The sequence below is a fragment of the Trichosurus vulpecula genome, chromosome 2 (assembly GCF_011100635.1).
Source record: "Trichosurus vulpecula isolate mTriVul1 chromosome 2, mTriVul1.pri, whole genome shotgun sequence".
Classification (NCBI taxonomy): Eukaryota; Metazoa; Chordata; class Mammalia; order Diprotodontia; family Phalangeridae; genus Trichosurus; species Trichosurus vulpecula.
This window is the reverse complement of record NC_050574.1, coordinates 418,641,179-418,649,418: the sequence shown is the minus strand read 5'-3', so window position 1 is coordinate 418,649,418 and position 8,240 is coordinate 418,641,179. Positions and strand designations below refer to the sequence as shown.

Here is an 8,240-nt window from a genome sequence, read left to right as displayed (position 1 = left end):
CTGAGTCCATGCTACAGCTGGCTGCTTACACTAACCATCTACCTCTCTAGATCTGCCACCAGCCTACCAGCAAATGATGCTTTGCCCACCTGCTCAAGCACCCACCTACTGCTCACTTCTGTATCTCCCCGATACTTTCTAGATTTCTACCGATCAGGTAGTACCAGACTCCCCTGTTGCCCTACTGTACTATCTGTCTGGTAGGAAGAAGAAAAGATCATTAAAGGAGAAATAAGGATCAATTAGAGAGAGGAGAGGAGAACCAGCATAATCTAATGATGACTGCCATTTAGGGTAGCACTTTTAAATTTGCAAAGCACTTTATATACATTATCTCTTTTGATTCCTACAACTCTGTAAGATAAATACTATATATATTATTATCCTCATTTTACAGATGAGGAAGCTGAGTTTCAAAGAGATTAAATGACTTGACTATGGTCACAACACTACTAAAGGTCAGAGATATGATTTGAACTAAAGTATTTTCTGACTCTGAGTACAATGCTCTTCCCATTGCACAACACTATTAAAGTCAAGAAAGTATTGTTTCTAGGTGAGGGTGATTACCCAGAATCTCAGTGTTGGAAGGGACCTGAGGCAATCTAGTCCAACTTGTACTTGGAAAAGAATCTATTCTGCAGAGTATGTGACCAGTAGCATTTCAATCTTGTCTTGAAGACGTCCAATAAAAAGGAATTCTCTGCCTCTCAAGGCAACTCATTTTACATTTTCTAGGTTTTTCCTTAGACTCTTCCACAAAGACTATGGTTTGTGACTATATTTTAAAGAGGGAATAAACTTAAGAGACTGTCAGCTTAACTGTCATTTTGGAGTATGAATTAACAGCAGCTGAAAATAGCTGAAAAGATACCTTTAAAAAAGTAAGAGTAAGGACCAAGAGAATTTATTTCTGATAAAATTAGCTTAACCTTGCCTTGTGAGGAAATATGAAGAAAGTTCTTAATAGATCTTAATTGGTATCCTGAAAGAACTAAAAGGAAGGACTGTGTTTCCAGAATTTATAAGAAGTCAGCAACTTCTCACAAATGTTAGAGTTGATGCTAGTTATAATCGTTCGCTTAGCTTATATATAGCAAATAACCATTTATGCCTATGCTTTATTGTTTGCTAAACTATTAACAAATTATATAGCTAGCAATTACTCTATTTATTTAAACTGAGGAGATTCAAGGGTTTGATAAAGATTTAATAAAAAACTTATTGGAAAAAAGCTTTCTCCAGTATATTAGTTTTAATAAGTAGGGGCAGAGATTCAGAGCTAATATTAGTTAATGAGAGATGAGTAATATCATTAATTAATAAGGAAATATCAGAACTTGCCCCTTAATTGCCTTGGAACTCAGATGAAGATGAATAAAGAAAACAATTCAGGAGCAGGTAAAGAGGGAGAGATTGCCTCATGTATACTACACATGGGAAGGGGATGTCAACTCTAAAACCTACTATACATTAAACCTAAATACTTCCCTCTCCAATTAAACTCCATAATCTGGTACTCAGTAAAAGAAACAATTCCACCCATTGCTCCTACTTATGTTTTCTGGAACCAGTCACACTAATCCCACTTCCACATACATAACAACTTTTCAAATATTTAGCTATAATCGCCATCACCATCCTTAAGCATTCTATTTCCCTGGCTTAATATTCACAATTTCTTCAACTGATCCTTATATGGCATAAACTTAAGACTGTTTACAATCCTGGCCACCTTCCTTTGGTTGTTTTCCATTTATCTATGCTCTTCCTAAAATGTGGAGTCCAGAATTAAATCTAGTACTCCAGATGTGATTTTACCAGGGCAGAGCACAATGAGATGATCATCTCCATAATTTAGGATACCATGTATCTCTTGATAAAGTCAAAGACTGAATTAGCTTTTTTGGCCACATTATTATATTGCTGACATGCACTGAGTTTGTAGTCCACTAAAATTCCAGTTTTTTAAAGACAAATTGCTATCCCTTCTTTTGTACTTGTGAAGTTGAATTTGAACCATTGTTCGATGTAACATTTACCCCTACTAAATGACTCTTCTTATATTTGCCCTTTTGTAGGCTGTCACCACTCTCTAGGAGCAACTTTGCTAACAGCCTCCAAATACTTGCTTTGGCATAGCTTTCCATGAAACCACTATCTTTTGTGCTGCCTGAACATCAAACTTTCTCAGAAAGATGCAGACATCTTCCAGAAGTTCTTGACAATGACCTCAAGCATCAAGCTATTGTTTCTGTCAGAGCTCTTCTGAAATGAAGTCATGGGTAGTTAGTTGGTAGGTTTCCATCAGTTAATTTCTCAGTCAATAAATATATCTTCACTTTCCCTACTTCATAGTTTTGAAGTGCTCCTCTGTTCCCTTTCCTTCTTATCCTGTCACCACTCAAACCCTATCTTCCTTTAACCTTAGGTTACTCCTACTGTCTTCCTTCTTTCCTTCTACTTCTGAAGTGCTGAATTCTGCTAGAAATCATATAACCACTGTAACTAGATCCACTTCACACTCATGTTATCTAATCTCAACTGGGTCCTTACTCTTAAATAACAATTTTTTAAAAAAAAATTTGTTTTAGTCTAAGCATCTGTTGAAGAACTCCTTCCAAGGACACAGTTTGGCAAGTGTTCTGTGACTTAATAATCCTGGAAAGTTGCTTCTTATTCTTCCCTAATAAAAGTCCAGTGACCTTGGGCAAGTCACTTATCCTCTCTGTGCCTCAGTTCCTTCATTTATCAAATGAGAGAGTTGGACTAGAGTACGCTTAAGGCTCCTTTGGAGGCAGCTAGGTGGCATGATGAATAGAGCAGTGGACCTAGAATTAGGAGGACCTGAGTTCAAATCCAGCCTCAGACATTTACTGGCTGTATCACCCTGTGTCACTTAACCCTGTTTGCCTCAGTTTCCTCATCTGCAAAATGGAGATGGGTTAGACTACTCCTAAGGTTCCTTATAGTTCTAAGACCCCATGACAATCTTTTTATGCTCATTCAAAACATCCTCTATGTACACTTTTCATTCCAGTTCCCTTCTCAAGTTCCTTCTCTCCTCATTTTCTGGTTCCTTAGCTGTTACCTTCAAACATACTTAGGTTTCCCTAATTCTCAAAAAAAAGTATGTAACAGGACTTGCCATAACACAAGCTGTCATCCTAAATATCCACTCACTTTCACTGGCAAACTCTTAGAAAGAATCTTTTACATTCATTAGTCTATTTACACACTATCCCATTCATTTTGCAGTTCTTTGCAATCTAGCTTCCGACTACAAAATTTTGAAGATGAATACTTCTAACTGTCAATTCAATAACATTTATTAAGAGCCTACTATATGCTAGGCACTGTGCTAAGTGCTGGGGATACAAGAAGAGGTAAAAAGAAAAAGCCTGGCTTCAAGAAGCTTATAATCTTCACTTCTCAGCTTCTCTCCACTTATCCCTCCCTCTCTATACATGTCCATCCCTAATTTCTTTCTTGAGCTCTTCCTACACCTCCAACAAGATGTCCCATTGACATTTCAAATGCAACATATCAAAAATAAAGCTAAACCTTCCCCTCACATATACTTCTCTATTTGTGATTAACTTGTCCTCCCAGTAACTGGTTCATAACCTCAGCATCATCTCCAGTCAGTGGCCATTTCATAATGATTCTCCTTCCATATTTCTAACATTTATCTCTTCTTCACTCATATAGACACCCCATACTAATTCTGGCCTACCTGATATTTCACCGTGACTATTACAATAACCTCTTACTTGGTTCACTGTATCCATTCTCTCTCCTTTCCAGTACGACCTCCACATGGATGACAAAATAATCTGCCTAAGGTACAAGTCTTACCATGTCATGCCCTTACTCAAAAACTTTCAGTAATTTCTTATTGCTTCTAGGATCACATGCAAACACCACAGTTTGGCATTTGAAGTCTTCCACAATGTTTCTTCTGTTTACCTTTCTGGTCTTATTTTTCATTACTCCTTTTCACTCATGCTATTTCAGCCAAACAGGGTTACTAGCTATTTATTCCATGAACCCACTATTCTCTCCCATCTCTATACTTTTGCACAGGTTATGACTATGCCCAGAATGTACTCTCTCCTTGACTCCTTATCATTCTTCAAGGTTTGGTTTAAGTGCTATTTCCTCTATTGAGCCTTCTCAGGTCTGTTAGCAAGGATTTTCTCCCTCTTCAAATTGCCTTGTATCCATTCTTCACTCAGCTGTCAAAGTGATCTTCCTAAATCACAGATGTGACCATGTCATCCCCTTCTCTAAGCTCCAGGGGCTCCCTATCACTTTCAGGATTAAATATAAAAGCCTTTGTTTGGTATTCAAAGCCCTTCATAACCTGACTCACTCCCACCTTTCCAGTCTCCTTAAAACTTACACCCTGTCCCTATGGAGTCTGAAATCTAATGACACTGGTCTCCTTGCTATTCCTCAAACAAGGCATACCCTACTCTGAGAATTTTCACTGGCTGTCCTCCATATCTGGAATGCTCTTTCACCTCATCTTTCCCTCTTGGCTTCCTTCAGGTCCCAGTAAAAATTTTACCTTACACAGGAAGCCTTTAGAGAGCCCTCTTAATTCTAATACCTTCCTTTTATTGTCTCCAATTTATCCTATTTGTGGCTTGTTTGTACATAATTGTTTGCATATTTTCTTCCTTATTAGACTTTAAGCTACTTGAGAGCAGAGACTATCTTTTGTTTTTCTTTGCAACCCCAGCATGTTACACAGTGCCTGGCACACAGTAGGCTTTTAATAAATGTTTACTGTTATATGTTTATATGTCCACAATAAAATATAACTTCTTCAATAGCTTAGGATCTCCGTTATATATCCATCAAGTACACAGTGATTTGAACATAGATAGCACTTAATGACATTAAAATCATTTAGTTATCAAATACATTTCTAAAGGATATGTTAATTTTCTTTTTCAAAGGATCACATTATTGTTTTTTGGTATAGCTTTATCATAGTTAATACTAAACCTTGCATACAAGAAAGACAGACAAGTGGAAACCAACACCCTTAACCAAGAATTTTATTATAACAATACTATAAAGCACAATAGAGCATGATAATTGTCCAAGCTTTTTTACCATTGTTTATTTCCCATATACTCTATGGGAAAATGAAACAAATCAGATAACATAAAATTATAATAGACATCACAATTTTGAAAATAAAACTAATAAAATATTAGCAGCTCTGAAGCATAACTAGTTGGTTAGCCACATAATTTACCATGCTTTTCATTTATGTGCTTGCTTAGGTAAACAGTAACAGCCAGAACTAAAGCACTAGGATTATGTAGGCCTCCTCGGAGAAGTCTGGGAAGAAGGTAAATGTATGAAATGAACATATTATATATGGAGGGCAGTGCCCGCACACAGCTCAGGGAAGCAGCTGCTTCTCAAACTTCTGACAAGAACATTAATAACAAGCAACACAAGTACTACTGGCCTCTGAAGCCCAGAGATGGTACAATTCTTGCTGGAAGGATGCAGATACTCTATCTCACCCAACTCTACAGACTACAGGTATACGTATACATATAGACACATACACATACATGCATATATGTGTGTGTAAATGTATATATACACATATATGCAGCTCTATCTCACCCTACTTTATGGACTACAGAGATATAGATATATACACACATATATACATATGTGTGTGGACATATATATTGGATATACATATAGATTACATAGTTATCAAGTGTATTTGGGAAGGACATGAAAGCTTTGTATTCTTCATATATGTATACATATGTATGAAGCCACTGAATATGCATATATACAGTCGTTCTCCCACATTTGGACCCATCAAGTCAAATCTACAAGTGTTTATTAAGCACTTACTACATGCAAGCATTATGCTAAGTGATAGGATACAAAAAAAGGCAAAAATGCTCCTGCCCTCAAGGACCTTCACATTCTCATGAGGGAGACAACACGCACACAACTATGTGCAAACAACAACTATACAAGGTAAAATGGAGATCATTTCAGAGGGAAGGCAGCAGTAATAAGGGGGACTAGAAAAGATTTCTTGCAGAAAGTGGGATTTTCACTGATATGTCAAGGAAGCAAGGAAAGCCAGGAGGCAGAGAGGAGGCAGGACAGAATAAGGAAGACAGTGCGATATTGTAAAAATGCATGGAGTGAGGGATGGATTGCAGAGCAGTTGGAGGGGAGTACAATGGAAGAAGATTTAAGGGAGGAAGGTGTCATGAAAGTGTTTTTTGGTTATCATGTCCTTCCCAAATACACTTGTTAACTATGTGATCTATATGTATACCCAATATATAATATATGTCTACACTCAGACATGTATAAATATCTGTAGTCCATAGAGTCGGGTGAGATAGAGCTGCATCCTTCCAGGAAGAATTGTATCATCTCTGAGCTTCAGAGGCCAGTGATATTGTTGCTTGTTATTAATGTTCTTGTTAGAAGTTTGAGAAGCAGCTACTTTCCTGACTTTGTGTTGGCACTGCCCTCCATATATAATATGTATGTTTCATACATCTCATCCTAGTGCTTTAGTTCTGGTTGCTACTGTTTTCCTAAGCAAGCACATACACAGAAAGCATGGTAACACCAACATGACTTGGGAACAGAATGTCTATAGGGTTAAAAAGGGTTTTTTTTCTTTTTTCTACAATCGCGGAGCAAATATCTTTTATTATTCCCACTCCCCTGGCTTAGAGAAGAGGAAAGTCGGGTCACCCAAAGAAAGGAATAAAAGGGACGTGGTGGGATGGAAAAAGGAAAAGGCTGGAAGGCGCTGGGAGCGCCAGGATGGCGAAGGAGAAGCTCCTCCTCCAGCCTGCTCTACAGCCGCCCCCAGCTCCAAAGCCGAGGGGGCGGGGCCGCTCCTCCACCGGCTTCTCCCCCCTACCTCCCTGCGCCCGGCGACGTCCTTGCGTCACACCTCGAGTGACCCGGAGGGCGTGCGGCCGCCCCGGGATACGGGAGGCGGGACTTCCGGTCATGCTTGGCAACTAAACCTTCCCGGAGACTGGCCGCTATTGTGGATCTAAAGAGGAGATCTGGTCCCCTTGGGTAATGCTCTGTCTGCCTCCCTCTTCTTTCCTAACCCTCCCCCTCACCTCCGCCACCAAAAAACACCCGCGCCCCAAAATCATACTTCCTTCCGCATCCTTAGGCTGTGACCCAGTGAACGGGGACTTTCGGGTTCACTCCCGGGGATCTACTCGTGGCTTCTTATCGGGGTTCGGGAAGAAAACTTGGGGGGGGGGGCGACCGGGGAAGAGAAGGGACCTGGGGCTGCAGGAAGGACAAGGAGCCCCGAGTGACGGGGTTCGTATCGGGATCCCTGATATAAAACTATAAGGACCCTTAGAGGTCGTTTTGCCCAGCGTAGTACAGAGGAGGAAACTGAGGCCCAGAGAGAGTCACCTCAGGCAACAAAGTGACAGAGCCAGGAATCAAACTCAGACTTTCTTATGTCTTAAATCACAAGGCTTCAAGTTTTCATAAATGAACGGATAAAGCATTTATTAGGCCAGAAAATGGGTAAAGCGCTGATGAAACAGTAATAATGATAGCCTTTGTATAGATTTTATTAGTTTTATTACATTATAAATTTTTTATTGCTCTCGAGTCGTTTTCCAGTCGTGCCCTGCTGTCTGTGACCCCATTCTGGATTTTCTTGGCAGAGATACTGCCATTTCCTCCTCCAACTCATTTTACAGATGAGGAAACTGAGGCAAACGGGGTTAAGTGATTTACGCAGGGTCGCACAGCTAGGAAGTACCTGAGGTCTGATTTGAATTCAGTTCTTTCTATCTACAGGCCCTGCATTCTATCCACTTCACCATCTAGTTTCCTTTAACAATCTCTGGTGGTATTACTTACATAAGTTTTGCATATGAAGAATGAAAAGATATATGTTACTTTGTTGAGGTACATTGTCAACAATTCCAAAACTTTTCAGAGTTGAGACAGAACATTACTGTCTTTTGTTTCTTAACATTTTCCTCCTTCCCAAAATGCATATGGATTATTCATAATTAAAATTAATCTTAAACCCCATGAAACTCGAAGTATGGCAAAAATTAATGTTTGCATTTGCTTCTTAGCGTATTCCTAATGACCGTTCCTTTAGTATATTGGTAAGTGTCCATCTTTTAAATTTATTTCTTCGCCATGTCTAGGCTCTTTTTTGATTAAATCTT

General features: G+C 39.1%; 1 protein-coding gene across 1 annotated transcript in view; it reads left to right on the top strand.

The window, feature by feature from the left end:
- The first annotated feature begins 7,013 nt into the window (after positions 1 to 7,013).
- GEMIN8 (gem nuclear organelle associated protein 8) overlaps positions 7,014 to 8,240 on the top strand; it is a 37,095-nt gene continuing 35,868 nt past the window's right edge. Inside the window, exon 1 of the mRNA XM_036742753.1 lies at positions 7,014 to 7,104. The gene's annotated coding sequence lies outside the window, so the exon portion shown is untranslated. The remainder of the gene's footprint in view (positions 7,105 to 8,240) is intronic.